The sequence below is a fragment of the Bubalus bubalis genome, chromosome 24 (genome assembly GCF_019923935.1).
Source record: "Bubalus bubalis isolate 160015118507 breed Murrah chromosome 24, NDDB_SH_1, whole genome shotgun sequence".
In the NCBI taxonomy this organism is placed as follows: domain Eukaryota; kingdom Metazoa; phylum Chordata; class Mammalia; order Artiodactyla; family Bovidae; genus Bubalus; species Bubalus bubalis.
The window spans coordinates 332,660-347,674 of record NC_059180.1 but is presented as its reverse complement, the minus strand read 5'-3'; the positions used below and the strand labels follow the sequence as shown (position 1 = coordinate 347,674).

Genomic DNA, 15,015 nt, shown 5'->3' with positions numbered 1-15,015 from the left:
CTTCCCTAGACATGTGTCTGCTCGCAGATGGCCTGGTGCCTACCCAGGGTTGAGTCCGGAGCCTGGATTGGAGCCTGGATTGGCGGCGGGAGCAGGACTTAGAGCTTCCTTGTCAGATCAGGGCTGTCTTGGACTCCAGAGCCGTCGTCTCAGTCCTGTTGAGCATCTCCGTGCCCTGGTCCATCCCCTGCATGCCCCCCTGGTCGGCCCCGTGCGGACCCGAGGCCAATTGGGCTGGGTGACAGCCTCCCAGGGCTGCTGGAGTTGGGCAGGGGCTCACGGGCCTGTGAACACATGTGTACGCGTCTGTGTGCAAACACGTGTCCACCCTCTTGGGTAGATTCCTAACGGGATGTCTGGGCCAGGCTGCTGCACTTGCCCCTCTAGCTGTGGAGAGCGGGGCTCTCTCTGCTTCTGTCGTTCGGGCTTCTCACTGCGGTGGTTCCTCCCTTTGCAGAGCACGAGCTGTCGGGCGCAGGGGCTTCAGTAGTCGCGGCCTGTGGGCTCAGCACCGGTGCTGCTCGGGCTCTAGAGCACAGGCTTGGTTGCTCCGAAGTTTGTGGGATCTTCCTGGACCAGGACTGGAGCCTGTGTCCCCTGTGTTGGCAGGCAGAGTCTACCCCTGAGCCACCGGGGAAGCCCAACGAGTCTTTTAAAGTCCAGTTTATCTGTCTTTTCTTTCAAGAATCGAGCTTCTGTTGTTTTCAATCTAAGAACTTTGCCTAAAGCACATTAACAAAGACTTACGTTTTCTTCTAAAAGTTTTGTCTTTTTAGCCCTCCCATTGAGGTCTGTGACCCACTCTGAGTTACCATGTGTGCCGTGAGGTCAGGGTCTGAGGCTGGGTGGTTGGTTATGTGGATGTCCGGGTGTCCAGCTCCACTCGCCAAAGACATTGTTACTTCCTCATGGACGTGTCTTGGCGCCTTGTTGATAATCAACTGGCCATCAGGGTGAGGGTTCATTTCTGGGCTCTGGGTTCTGTCCCACGATCCGTGTGCCATGTCATCACACCAGCCCCACATTCTTGACGGGCATGGCTCCACAGTGAGTTTGGAAATCAGGTCATGTAAATCCTCTCACTTCATTCTTCCTTTGCAGAATCGTCTGGGCTATTTTAGGGCCTTTGCGTTTCCATATGAATTTTAGATAACTTTCTATTTTGAAAGCCCGCGTTGAATTTGTAGATCGGTTTGACACAGAACTGGCATCTTGTCGGCATCGAGGCTTCTCAGTGACGGACAGGAGTGTGTCTCCGTTTCTCCGGATCTGCACCTTCGTGGCAGGCTCCTGCAGTTCTCGGTGGACAAGTTCTCACTTCTCTTGGCAAACAGATCCTGCAGTGTTCATCCTTTTCCATGCTCTCGTGAAGAAGACTGGGTTCCCAGCGGCGTGGACTGGCTGTGGAGGCCCCGGGGCTCCGGTGGGCAGCGGAGGCGGGTGGCAGGGCGGGGCTGGCCAGGAGGGGCCAGGGGTCCTACCCCTGGACACCCCTGCGGCAGAGGGGCACAGAGGGCTCTGGGCTTCAGGCCGGGGCTTGCCAGCCCTGACCCCCGGGGGACAGCCTGTCGGTCACAGCTCAGCGTGTGCCCCCCCAGGAGCAGGACAAGAGCTCCAGATGGTCTCTGTTATGTGAGCCGTGTTCTCCGACCTCTGCTGGTGCCTCTGGGACTAGTTAGGGGAAGAGTTCCTTTGCGCCTAAGCACACAAGGGGCTCTTTATCTGGGTGTAGGAGTGAAGTTTAAATGAAAGTGGGCCACGCCAAGGAACTCAGGGCTTTCTGGAGATAACCGCCCCAAGGCTTTTATCCTGTGTCTGCTTGGGGCCTGTATGCACTCGGGTGCTGCCCGCGATGCAGGGTCAGTGGATACACCATCTCCAGTGACCTTCTCCTCTGGAGGGGCCAGCATGAGGCACGAGGGATGAAGGACAAGCTGCCGATTCACATCTAAATGAGGACTGGTATCTAGAACATGTAAAGATCTCTGTCTATTCAACAACACAAAAACCAAGGAGTCCAGTTAGAAATTGGACAGAGAGTCGAAGAGACGCTCGACCAGAGGACCCTGGGATAGAGAACGAGCCCTGGGAGATGCCCAGCTCCTCGGGCAGCAGGGAAATGCAGAGCAGACCCCAGGAGACCGTCGGTCCACGCCCATCGGGAAGGTCAGAGTGAAATCCGCAGGTGCGGACGCGGAGGAGCTGGGCCCTCGTCCGTTGCTGCTGGGAATGGCAGCCATAACAGCCTGGAAAACATGAGTAGGTTCTTAGAAAACTGACCATGTAACTGCCGTGTGACCAGAAATTGCACTCTTGGGCATTTATCCCAGAGAAATGGAAAATTATGTTCACGTGAAAACCTGTACATTAACTTGTCATAGCAGCTTTCTTTGTAAAAGCCCGAAACTGGAAACAACCCAGGTATCCCTCAGCGGGTGAGTGGATAAATAAGCTTGGGCACCGTGCCGTGGGAGAGCGGCCGGCCAAAAAAGGGGACGAGCTGCTCGCACACACGGCGGGCGGGGTGAGCCTCCAGGGAGCTTGCTGAGGAGTGAAGCCAGCCCTCGAGCTTCCATCCTGCGGGACACCGTTTAAGTGACATTCTCACGGTGGCAGAGTTATGGAAGTGGAGGGCCAGTTAGTGGCCCCCAGGGCTTAGGGGCTGGGTGGGGTCCTGGGGGTCTTCATGGCGTCACCACTGGCACCCTGGGTGGCCTCTGAGATGCCCTCTCTGGGGAGGTGCTGACCACCACAAGGGCGTCCCCGTGGGCAGGGCCGGCCACCTGGGGTCACTGTGCTCCAGCGTTGGCGAGGGCGGGTGTCGGCTCAGCTTAGAGCCTGCTGCAGGTGGGGTGGGGGGCCAGCCACAGCCCCCAGCCCCCCGGAGGAGCCTGGGCCTCGGTGAGTGTGCTGCCACCGCGGCTGGACGTGGCGCTCAGGGCCGGCGGGGCTGTGCCGCCTGCTGGGTCCAGTGCTGGCGCCTCGCGTCTGTCTGTTGCCCCGTTTGCAGGTGATGGGATGAGGCCCAGCGGTTGGCTGGCCAGGCCCTCGGCTGGTCAGAGAGCCATGAGGTGGACCCTCTGCCTGGCTCCCAGGCCCATCCACCTCCCATGTTGCCTCATTGTGCCCCAGAAGACCGAGGGTCCTCTCTTTATGCTCGTCCCTCTGTCCACCTGCTCCCAGGGCCCCTGCAGCCATCACGGGGTGGGGGAGAGGCTGTTTCTCTGAAGCTGTTCGTAGGACAGCATCCCGGGGGGTCCCAGTGCCCCAGGGAGCAGCCCACGGGGTCAGGGGTCAGGGGGCAGCGGGGTCGGGTCCTCAGTGTGGCGGCCCCTCTCGGGTCCCTGTTCTCTGAGGGTATTGGGGCCCCTGGTTTGTCCACATACGTCTGGCCCAGCGCCTCCGTGGACCGTGGCCTCTGTGGACCGCAGCCTCCGTGGGCCATGGCCTCTGTGGACCACGTCCTAAGTGGGCTGTCCCCTCCGTGGGCTGTGGCCTCAGTGGTCTGTGGACCATGCCTTCTGTGGACCACGCCCTGTGTGAGTGTCCATTCTGTGGACTGTGGCTCAGTGGTCTGTGGACAGTGGCCTCTGTGATCTGTGGACCGTGCCTCTGTGACTGTCGTCTCTGTGGACTGTGGCCTCCGTGGACTGTGACCTCTGTGGACTGTGACCTCTGTGGTGGGAGTGAGAACGTCATGGAGGAGGAAGCCTTTGAAATGGGAGGCAGAGGCCAGAGGCTGGCCGCTCCGCACGCTCTGTGCTGATGGCCTTGGAGCCTGGCCAGGGCGTGGGTGGAAATGGTGGGGCTTTGAGTGGGGTGACTCTGGTGTGGCTGCACTTGGGGTGGGGAGAGGAGAGCCTTGGGGCCTGGGAGAGGCTGGGGTATCCTGTCCCTGCCCTGAGGCACCTGCCTCGGGCTCCCTCCTTGCCTGCAGCCATCCAGAGGCCACGGGGACTTGTGGACAAAGCCCACGAGGGAGGACGGGCCCCACAGTGCCCAGGCGCAGATCTGTCCACTCAGGAAAGAGCACATTCGGGTTTCAGCACAGCTTAGGAAGATCCATGGGCCATGGAACCCAGCACACGATCTCTGGCCATGGACCGTGGGGATACAGAGCGTGGAACCCAGCACATCTGCAGGTCTGTGGCTGTGACAGGGCAGGGCGTGGATGGCCAGACCCCGGGCCGGGTCAGCGGCACGCCTTGAGCCCCCTTGCGGACCCTCATCACTTCAGCCCTGCCCCTTGTGGACCCTCGTCACTTCTGGCTCCTGGAGCCGCGTCCACCCTGCTCACCGTCCCTCCCCAGGCCCCCGGCTTGAGTCCACGCAGGTGTTTCGTCCACTGCAGATGTTATCCGCGGCGCCCGAACAGCCGCTCTGTGGCCGTCGCTCCCTCTTCGTGAAGCTCCAGCGTCCTCTGGTGCGACCGCGTCGTTTTTCTCATTTTCCTTGCTTTCTGGTACTTCGCGAGGTGGCTGGCTCGTCTTGTACGTTTTCTTCCTCTTGGTGGGAGGTTCTGTGTAGAGACCACGTTCTGGGGGGAGTCACTGCTTTGCTCTGTCCTTGTTGCTGGGCTTTTTCTGCAGACAGAACCAGGACTGTTTTTAAGATAAAGTATTTCATGCGTTCATATTGATTCTTCCAATTTCAATTCAGGGCTACAGGGTGGCTTCCTTCCTTCCTTCCTGTTAAAGTAATGAGATTAACTTTGTCTTTATCTCTTTTCCCACATGCTGACTATCTCAGCTGTCCATGATACCAGCGAAGGAACTCTTTGTTTCATTTCGCCACAGGGGCGCACGCACACGCACACCCCCGGCCTTGGAATGACAGCCGGTGAGGTCGGCGGAAGCACTGAAAGTTCACTGCTGGCTCCGTCTGCCCCGAGGCGTCTGCAGCTTGGGGGCTGATGCTGTCAGTTGGGCACACATTTCACTTCCTTTTTTCTCTTTTCCCTTGGATTTGTAAGTATTATTTTTCAAATCTCAGGCTTGCTTTTAGAACCATGTGAAATATTAACATAGTTCATGGTTTCAAGGTCGTCGCCACCAGCATGGTGTGTCCTGGAGCCTCACGTGCCTCGCGTCCCCACCGGACACTCAGCTTCCTTCCTATGGCCTGAGGGGGCTCTTTGCGCTCCGGTTCGCCTGTGGCTGGAGCAGCAGACGAGTGGGCCTGTCGGTCCACGTGCACAGGTTCACGCCCTCCCCCCTTCATTACACACACACCTTTCTGTCTGACCTGTGTCCTGGAGCTCATGCTGCGGCTCTTTTTAGATGGTCTGGAAAGCTCTAGGTCTTGGGCCATCCTAGAGCTGGGCTGGTAGGTGGGGAGGGGGGTACATAAATCTCCTCACGTTGTCTCCTTGGTTGCAACTCGGCCCCTTTCATGGAGGAGAAAGCCGCTGGCCAGGCCTGAGGCGGGTGGGCATCAAGGCGGGACTGAACGTGGCGCCAAGCCCAGTCCTGCACCCCAGGTGGCCCACAGGGTCCAGGTTGAGATCCGCCCAGGGCTGAGGCCTGTGGCTCCCAGGCCTGACGGGGTGGCCGTGGCCCCCCGATGGCCCCGGTCCTCATGGCGCTGCTGAGTATGCCGAGGCGTGGCTGCTGGGCTGGGCGAGTCAGGCGAACCCAGCCCCGGCACTTTCACGGGAGAGCCAGCGTGACTCAGCCGTGCCCTGGGCCTTATTACCTTGTGGGAGAAAAGCAAGTGTGGGCGGACACAGTGAGATTCTGGCAGGGAAGGGGCTGGCGTGTCCCGGGCCTGACCTCGTGTGGACCGAGGTGGCTTCACCTTGAGCACCTGGCCCTTGGATCCCAGGGCCACTGGGGGCCTGGGGCTGTTGGTGGGGGTGGACACAGGTGGCCGTGATGGACTTGAGCCGGGGCATGGAAACAGCCTTTCCAGGGGTGCTGGGTGTGGGATGGGGGGGCAGCCATAAGGCTGGGCCTCGTCTGCTGCCATGTCTCTGTGGGGCTAACGCTGCCCACGCAGGGACAGAGTCTTGAGCGGCACCCGGAAGGAGAGGGGAGGGGGACCTTTGCAAACGCGGGGCTCCAGGTGCGCCTGTGTGCTCACCTGTTCACTCAGTGGTTTGTGATGGCGTCGTGTGCGGCGGGGTGCGTGCTGGCCAGGCCTCCGGCAGGCGCGGGCTGCTGCCTAATGAAGCTGCTCTGGGGCTGCACCCTGTGCCAGGGGTCCCACGTGCTCTGCCCCATGAGTGGCTCTCATTCTACAGTTGTCCCTGGGACCGTCTCCGTTGGTGACAGAGCCTCCCTGCCCTTTCTGTGCTGGGCCCCGGGGCGTGTGTGGAGGGCACCCCAGTGAAGGGCAGGCCCATGCTTCTGTGGCTGTTGGGTGTGGTGCTGTCTTGGGTTCCATTGGTGCCGTGACCGGCTGGGTTCTCTGCCCTCTCTGCCCTCCAGCCTCCAGCCCTGCAGGTTGCTCACCTGTGGTTGCCAGCTTCACCCTCACTGTTCCTGCCCCACTGCCCCCTGGCCAGCCTGGCTAGGGGCGTCCGCGGTGCCTGCTGCAGGCCTGCGTCTGGCCCTTTGAGGCCGCCCCTGACTGGTTCAGCAGCCGTAGAAAGGACACGTGTCCCCCGCCCATGAGGCCTGGGGGGTGTCCTGGAGCTGGCGGGCCACCACGGTCTGGAGGCTGCAGTTGCCTGGGCCGCCTGGGTCTCGTGATTGATCCCCAGGCCTGCTGTATTAATAAGCGAGATGCCACTTATCCTGGGAAACATTTCCTGTCTTGGGAGGTGAGGAGGAAGGAGGAGGGAGCCAGGACCCTGTCTTCCATGCCTGACCTTGGACGTGGCCTGCACGGGGTGGGGGTCACAGGGACGGGGCTTCATGGTTGCCAGGGTTCACACAGGGTCTCACTGGGGATGGGGCTTCGTGGCTGTCAGGGTCCACACGGGGTCTCACTGGGGACGGGGCTTCGTGGGTATCAGCGTTCATGTGGGGTCTCACTGGGGACAGGGCTTCGTGGCTGTCAGGGTCCACACGGGGTCTCACTGGGGACGGGGCTTCGTGGCTGTCAGGGTCCACACGGGTTCTCACTGGGGACGGGGCTTCGTGGCTGTCAGGGTCCACACGGGGTCTCACTGGGGACGGGGCTTCGTGGCTGTCAGGGTCCACACGGGGTCTCACTGGGGACGGGGCTTCGTGGCTGTCAGGGTCCACACGGGGTCTCACTGGGGACGGGGCTTCGTGGCTGTCAGGGTCCACATGGGGTCTCACTGGGGACGGGGCTTTGTGGCTGTCAGGGTCCACACGGGGTCTCACTGGGGATGGGGTCCTGGCTGTCAGGGTCCACACGGGGTCTCAGTGGGGACGGGGCTCCGTGGCTGTCAGCGTTCATGTGGGGTCTCGGTGCACTGTTGGTGATGGCGTCCTGAGCCCACGCCGACCTGGGGTTCCCAGGGCGCGGCGTCCATGCAGGCCGGCTGGGCCCTCAGGAGTCATCCCGGGGGGGTGGGACCCCATGGAGGTGATAGGAGGAGCCGGGGGTCCCTAGTGGTGGGTGCAGGGATGCTGGGGAGAAGCAGCTAAGGCTGCAGAGCTTGGGGCACCTCTGCAGTGCTCGGCGAGGACACCCCACTGTGTAGCTGAGGATTCTCAGCCTGCAGGGTGGCCATGCCTGCCTCTCTCCAGATGGTGGGGAGGCTGCGTGACCTCAGCCTGGGCCTCAGATGGGCCCCAGCGCCCTCCCGTGTGCGCCTCTCCCTGGTCTGGGGGCCGCTGCCTGCCTTGGGCCCTGCTGGACGACCGTTGGCTGCAGCTCTTCTGGAAAGAAATCCTCGAGGAAGGGTCTAGACCCCAAGCGTCGTGACGCCCAACGTGGCAGAGTGGGCCTTTGTAGAGGTGGAGCTGCATGCAGGGTTCCCCTGGGCCCAGGGGAACTGGGTTCTGAGCGGGGTGTGGGGCTCCTCTGGGCCCTGGGTTCTGAGCCGCGTGCAGGGCTCCCCAGGCCCTGGGTTCTGAGCCGCGTGCGGGGCTCCCGGGCCCTGGGTTCTGAGCCGCGTGCGGGGCTCCCCGGGCCCTGGGTTCTGAGCCGCGTGCGGGGCTCCCCGGGCCCTGGGTTCTGAGCCGCGTGCGGGGCTCCCCGGGCCCTGGGTTCTGAGCCGCGTGCGGGGCTCCCCGGGCCCTGGGTTCTGAGCCGCGTGCGGGGCTCCCCGGGCCCTGGGTTCTGAGCCGCGTGCGGGGCTCCCCTGGGCCCTGGGTTCTGAGCCGCGTGCGGGGCTCCCCTGGGCCCTGGGTTCTGAGCCGCGTGTGGGGCTCCCCGGGCCCTGGGTTCTGAGCCGCATGCGGGGCTCCTCTGGGCCCTGGGTTCTGAGCCGCATGCGGGGCTCCTCTGGGCCCTGGGTTCTGAGCCGCGTGTGGGGCTCCCCGGGCCCTGGGTTCTGAGCCGCGTGTGGGGCTCCCCGGGCCCTGAGTTCTGAGCCGCGTGTGGGGCTCCCCGGCCCTGGGTTCTGAGCCGTGCAGAGGCGGTGGTGGTGTTTGCAGCCCTGCTCAGCTGCAGTGTGGGCGCAGCCCTGACGGGGCCTCCGTGCACCTTCCCTCCATCAGAACCGTGGCTGCCACGGGGGTTCTGGCCGCTGGCTCTGGGGCCAGGGGGCCACAACCCTAGGATGGCCGTCGGTCAGGAGGCAGGGGCCTTTCCACGCAGTCTTTGCTGGGGGCGAGAGGGGAGGTGGCTTTCTCCCTCTGGCTCTGACCAGAGCTGTTGTGCGGGCTGGGGAGGGGACTGCACGATGCTTGTTTAGTTTAAATTTTGTTCGTCGGTGTGGTAGCTCCTCATGCAGATCTGGTACACATTTTGTTAGGGTTACACCTCTGTTTTATTCTTGTGGTGTGCTAACGTAAATGGTGTAGTAATTTTTTTTTCCATTTTAAATACTGGAAAGTGATTGACTTTTGCACATTGACTTTGCATCCCACAGCCTTGCTGTAATGACATTAATTCCAAAGGTTTTGTTTTGTTGTTGGTTCTTCAAGATGTTTTTACATAGTCATATTTTCTGCAAACAGTTTTATTCCTCCTTTCCAGTCTGTAGCTTTTTTTTTTCGCTGCACGACACCGCTTGCAGAATTTTAGTTCCCTGACCAGGGATTGATCCCAGGCCCCTGGCAGTGGAAGCCAGAGTCCTAACCACTGGACTACCAGGGAATTCCCTCCAGTCTCTATACCTTTTATTTCCTCTTCTTATCCTATTATCTTATTGCATTAGCTAGGGATTTTCCAATATGATGTTAATGAAGAGTAGTGAGGGAAATATATTTGGCCTGAGTCCCCACCTAGAGGGAAAGCATCCCGGTTTTCACCACCAGGTTGGTGTGAACTGTAGGGTCTCTGGAGCTCTTTGTTAAGTTGAGGGAGATCTCCATATTCTTATTTTTCTGAGAGTTTTTTTTTTTTTTTGAATCATAAATGGATATTCAGTTTTGTCAAATGCTCCTTATGCATTTCTTGATATGATTTTTCTTCTTTACTCCTGGTATGTGATGCATTATCTTTGATTTTTGAATACTGAGCCCACCTTACATGCCTGGAATAAAGCCCACTTATCTGTGGTGTATAAATCTTTTAATACAGGGTTGCATTTGATTTGCCTGTGTTTTGCTGAGCATTTTTACATCCATGTTCATGAGACAATGGTCTGTAATTTTCCTTTCTTGTAGCATCTTTGGTTTTGGTATGAGGGTAATTCTGGCCTCACAGAATGAGTTAGAAAGTGTTGCCTCTGCTTCTGTGTCTGGAAGAGGTTGCAGAGAATTGGTGTAATTTCTAACTTAAAGGTTTGGTGGAATTCACTAGTGAGTCCGCCTGGGCCTGCTGCTTTCTGTCTGGATAGTTGAGTGTTTATTGATTCAGTTTCTTTCACAGGTCATGTTATCTGTTTCTTTGGGTGTGTTTTGGCAGGTTGTATCTTTCAAAGAACTGATCTCTTTCCTATAAGTTGTCAGATCTGTGGACACGCAGTTGTCTGTAGTCTCCCTTTATGATCCTTGTCAGTCCACGGGGTCTGTAGTGACGCCTTCTCTCTGGTTTGTGACGTTGGCTTTCCGTGTATTCTCTCTGTCTCAATTTCTCCTGCCCACCTTTTTTGGTTACCATGGCGAGGGGTTTATAGGTCTTTATCAATCTTTCCAGAGAACCGGCTTTGATTTCGTTGATTTTCTCTGTTAATTCCCTATTTTAAACTCTGCTCTAATTCTCTCTTTTGCCTGCTCTGGGCTTGGCTCACTCTGCTTCTTCTATTAATAGTGTCCTTAGGTGTTTCCCCTTTTCAGACGTGCACTTTCAATGCTGCATGTTCCCCTCCAAGCGCAGCTCTTGCTGCCTCCCACAGATTTTGTTAAGTTGCCTTTTCATTTTCATTTAAATACATTTTCAATTTCTCCGAAACCTTCTTTTAACCATGTGTTATTTAGAAGTGTGTTGCTTCGTCTCCAGGACTTAGGGATTTGAAGTTACCTTTCTGTTATTGATTTCTAGCTTAGTTCCACTGTGGTCTGAGGAAGGGTTGGGTGTGGTTCGCTGCATTAATTTGCGCAGGTGTCCCAGGTGCAGTGGGACTCACCTGGTCGTCCCGGGGCTCCGTGAATGTGCTCCCCATGGAGTCACGCGTTCGTGTGCATCTCTGAAGTGCCCAGCATCGTGGCTGAGGAGGCAGCCACAGACACGGTGGCTCCGGTCCCCGGAGGCGGAGGCTCCCGGGGTTTTATAAACACCATGCTCTCGGCCCTCCGGCAGGGAGCAGGAGCCCTGTATCCACTCCGTGAACAGCTATGCCTGAGTTATTGCTGCTTAGAGAGAATTATTTGGAAACTTGCAGTCAGTTTAGCCCAAACAGTGGAAAAGCCTAAACACAAGCCAGGCACCCTGTCAGGGCGCTGGCTCCAGTGGACAAGAGCCCCCCATCCCCGGGGCTGCGACAGGCGGCAGAAAGCAGGGCGTCCGGCGGTATCGGTGCCCGGGGCTCTGCCTGTGGGCCTGGCTCCTGGAGCGTGAGCGACGCTGACATGAGCCCAGGGAAGCCGCGGCTTCCAGGTCAGGTGTGCCCCTCCCCTTTCTGGCATCATTTCGACGTTGGAAAAAAACACGCCATACCTCGAACGGGCTTTCTGCACCCACGGGGCCTTTTTCAATTAGCGTTGCGCTGGCGCCCGTCCCGCACGCGTGCGCCCTGTGCACGCCCGTCCCGCACGCGTGCGCCCTGTGCACGCCCGTGGCAGGAGCGTCTGTGCCCTGTTCTGCGCTGCTCTTGTGACCTCAGCAGCGGGGGGCAGAAACACACATCCTGACTCTGACACCCCCACCCCCGTGCTTTGGAAAGTTGGACATTTTTCAGAATAAAGTGTTTAAAGAAATAAAGACACAGAAATGTTGGAACTGCTGATGCAGGTTTTCCCTTTAGGACGGGAGGTGGTCCCGTGGCCACTGTCAGAGCGCTTTTGCTCAAAGTCACAAGGATTCCCCTCCCCACGTTTGCAGAATGATGGACGAAGGGCAGATTTTTGGGGTTTGGGATTTTCCTCCCCACGTTTGCAGAATGATGGACGAAGGGCAGATTTTTGGCGTTCAGAGGACTCCCCTCCCCACGTTTACAGAATGCTGGAGGAAGGGCAGATTGTTGGGGTTCAGGGGACTCCCCCCTCCCCACGTATACAGAATGCTGGAGGAAGGGCAGATTGTTGGGGTTCGGGATTCCCCTCCCCACGTTTACAGAATGCTGGACGAAGGGCAGATTGTTGGGGTTCAGAGGACTCCTCCCCCCACGTTTACAGAATGCTGGAGGAAGGGCAGATTGTTGGGGCTCAGGGGACTCCCCTCCCCATGTATACAGAATGCTGGAGGAAGGGCAGATTTTTGGGGTTCGGGATTTTCCTCCCCACGTTTACAGAATGCTGGAGGAAGGGCAGATTGTTGGGGTCCAGGGCGGGGTGCAGGGGTTCTCACCACCCCACCTGCCGAGTCCACCTTGGAAGGGGGCAGGCGCGGCTCCGTTGGCAGTGGGCGTCTCCCTCCGGTCTGGGTGGCCTCTGGCCTTGCTCGGAGAACTGGTCCAACCTGTTTGCTTCCACAGGTTTCTTTGCAGGGGTTGGGGGTGGGGGTGTTTACCTGTCAGGCCACCTGCAGCAGCAGTTCGGCAGTATATCAGAAATGTCAGCCAATAAAAGGGAATAAGAAGGCCATAACCGGATCACGAGACTGGCTGAGCTCCAGGGGTGGAGCGCGCCGCTGGCGTCCCTCCTGGGACTGGGCGAAGGAGCCCCCGTGTGCTCAGGGTTTGGAGCCAGCAGGAATTGCCGTGGTGGCTCCCGGTCGGACGGACAGGGCTGTTGCCATCTTGGGTGCTCTTCTACGGTGCCCAGGGCTGTGCCCGATGCCCTGCGGGCTAGCTCCTTGGATGCTCAGCCCCCGGGTTCCTTCAGGCCCCTTGGTTGCCATCGAGGGAGCACTCGTCACAGGGACGACCCCGCCTGGTGAAGGCCACACGTACAGCCGTGACCCGCTCTGCACAGGGAGCCCCTAGGGCAGGGGCTGCAAACAGAGGCTGGGCTCCGGCCCGGAGACGGGTCGTGCAGACACAGCCTGTGCTCCTGCCAGGTGGGGAGGGGGCCTGGTTCTTGCTTCATGAGAACAAAGGCCCCATGTTGCTAGATATTCCTTTTTTCTTCCATCCAAAGAAAAAACAAAAATTATGGTATTTATAGATCTCTCAATTTTTAGATATTGGGAGCTAACTTTGAAAATGGGGCACCATTGACCCATGAACAATCAATAGAGCACTCAGAAATTTCAGTGGTGACCTCCCTTCACAAAGAGGCCCAGGTCGCAGAGGTTTTATGGATGAATTCTGTTAAAACTTCAGCAAACCGTCCATCCTTTTACAAGTGGCTCCAGAAAATAGAGAATGAGAAAGCTGCCCCACTCATTGTGTGAATTTCAAATGAGTTTGGAGGGGCACGCCCATCAGGCCGTAAACCCCGGATGGAGTGATCAGTGCATGTTGTTGGGAACATCGGCTGACCCTCAGGGAAAACAAGCTGGACCCCCTTCCTATGAACAGAAGGCCTGAATGTGTTCATGGAAATATCTGGCAGGGGATGCTCTGGACCCAACCGTGTGCCCCGGATTCACCTGCTGAAGTAATGCCTCCCTGGAGGCATTTGGGGGGCGGTGGGGTTTAGGTGAGGTGGGACTCCAACGATGGGATAAGAAGACACGAGGGGCTCCCCTGTGGCCCAGAGGCTGAGACTCCGCCCTCTCAGTGCAGGGGCTCGGGTTCAGTCCCTTGTCAGGAAACTAGACACCACATCTCGCAACTAAAGATCCAAGTAAGACCCGGCACAGCAAGTAAATAAGTATATATGTTCTTTAAAGAAGACATCAGAGAGCCTCTCTCCCTGCCCACGTGAGGGTACAGCGAGAAGCAGCCAGATGTGCTCCTGAAAAACACAGAAGAAACAGGATGGGCTCCGTGGCATGATGCCGCCTGGGGTTTGAGGCGCACACACACCTCCGGGTTCCTTGTTGTAAGAGAAAACGTGCAAAGGAAAGGTGGTGGTGGTGGTCTAGTCACTCAGTCGTGTCTGACTCTCACCACCCCACAGACTGTAGCCCGCCAGCCTCCTCTGTCCATCGCATTCTCCAGGCAAGAATACTGGGGTGGGCTGCCATTTCCTTCTCCAGGAGATCTTCCTGACCCAGGGATCGAAACCACTTCTCCTGCATTGCAGGCAGTTTCTTTACCAACTGAGCCATCAGGGAAGCCTACAACCAAAAGGAAACCTCTCAAATCTCAGTACAAGCCCCAGAGCTCAGGGAAGAAGGGAGAAGGGGGAGGACTCTTCAACAAGAGCGATCCCCACTGCTGTGAACTCAGGGCCGTTAATCTGCATCTGGGCTTTAAGACGCCCGTGGCTCCCAGCGGTGCTTGCGTGCCCGTCGGAGGCAGTGGGAGCCACGGCACCGCCCAGGCTGGTCCGGGCCACCACAGAGCCCCTCTGCTGGGCCCTGGGGTTTGGGGCCACGCCAAGCCCCCAGCTCCACGTGGTCGAATCTGGGAGGCTAGCTGTCCTGAGAGCAGGTTTGAAGTCAGATCACAGAGGCTGGAAGGACTTGGCTGATATTTCACCCCAGGAGTGGGGGCTCTCCGACCATCAGAGAGAACGTGTCTCGTCTGCAGAGGTGGCCCTCCAGAAAGGCCTGGTTTCCATGGCAGAGTGCTTTCACCCCAGGGCTGCAGGGCCAGGGTCTGGCTTCTGCCAGGATGGGGACAGCAGGTGGCAGGGAACCCTTCATGGCCCGGGAGGTGTCAGCATGGTGCGGCCCTCCCGGGGGTGGATGTTCTGGGAGCTGGGACTAGGCATACCCGGTGCCCACCCTCCAGGCCGGGGGCCTCTCAGGGCTGAGGCCCACCCCCGCCCCAGACAGCTTCTTCCTGCCTCGTCTCAGGATTGTTTTCCCAGGCACCTTGCTCGGTGGCCTTGGCCACTGGCTTGACCATAGTGGCTTCGGACGTCTGGTTTCCAAGGTCAAAACAAGTAACTTACCAGCAGGATGTGCTCTAAACATTTACTTGCAAGTCAAGAATTAGCCTTATTTTAAAATGGCGATTGGGCAGTGGGGTTTAGATTTAAAATAAACAAAAGCCAAAATGTCTGTGCTGTTGGAATTAGCTGTGACGAACATTTAAACTACTTTTGGGCTGAGAATAACAAGCCCAAGATGGAACGGCTCTGTTTGCATGATTCTTTTTTTTTTTTCCAGAAATGTATCGAGTTGGGATTCATCAGTGCTGTTTATTTAATTGAGTTCTAGTTGATTTATAATATGTGTTCCAGGTGTACAGCATAGTGACTCATAATTTTTAAAGGTGACCTTCCATTTGTAGTTACTGCGAACACTGGCTGCTCTCCCTGCGCTGTGCATCCCTGTGGCTGACTCATTCTTACAGAGTCGTCTGCGCCCCTTTCTTCTCTCCCCAGCACTGCCCCC

General features: G+C 58.0%; 1 protein-coding gene and 1 non-coding gene across 2 annotated transcripts in view; one reads left to right on the top strand and one right to left on the bottom strand.

Annotated features, from left to right (window-relative positions):
* The window catches only part of PRKAR1B (protein kinase cAMP-dependent type I regulatory subunit beta), a 72,390-nt gene that overhangs the window by 24,709 nt on the left and 32,666 nt on the right, over positions 1–15,015 (top strand). The gene's annotated exons all lie outside the window — the stretch shown is intronic.
* TRNAW-CCA lies at positions 9,106–9,177 on the bottom strand. The gene has a single exon. It is a non-coding gene; the product is annotated as a tRNA-Trp (tRNA).